Source organism: Monopterus albus, unplaced genomic scaffold (genome assembly GCF_001952655.1).
Source record: "Monopterus albus unplaced genomic scaffold, M_albus_1.0 scaffold48.1, whole genome shotgun sequence".
Taxonomy (NCBI): domain Eukaryota; kingdom Metazoa; phylum Chordata; class Actinopteri; order Synbranchiformes; family Synbranchidae; genus Monopterus; species Monopterus albus.
In genome coordinates this window covers 1,681,010-1,681,533 of record NW_018127928.1, presented here as the reverse complement: position 1 = coordinate 1,681,533, position 524 = coordinate 1,681,010, and positions in this window count along the sequence as shown.

Genomic DNA, 524 nt, shown 5'->3' with positions numbered 1-524 from the left:
CTCACATTTACATAGCAAGCACACTGATTTATGGGTGTTTCAAAAGTAGGATTTTCTTTCTTTATATACAGTACGTATAACACTAAAATCATCAGCCTTTTTTCTCTATTCTTGCACTTTATATGCATCACTTATAAAACATGATTCATACATTTCTGTTTGTATGTACTGATTCAACTGATGGTGGTCCCTCTTTTTAAGAAGGGGGACCGGAGGGTGTGTTCCAACTATAGGGGGATCACACTCCTCAGCCTCCCCGGGAAAGTCTATGCCAGGGTACTGGAGAGGAGAATTCGACCGATAGTCGAACCTCGAATTCAGGAGGAACAATGCGGTTTTCGTCCTGGCCGTGGAACACTGGACCAGCTCTATACCCTCTTCAAGGTGGCGGAGAGTTCATGGGAGTTTGCCCAACCAGTCCACATGTGCTGCGTGGATCTGGAGAAGGCATTCGACCGTGTCCCTCGCAGCGCCCTGTGGGGGGTGCTCCGGGAGTACGGGGTCCGGGGCCCTTTGCTAAGGGC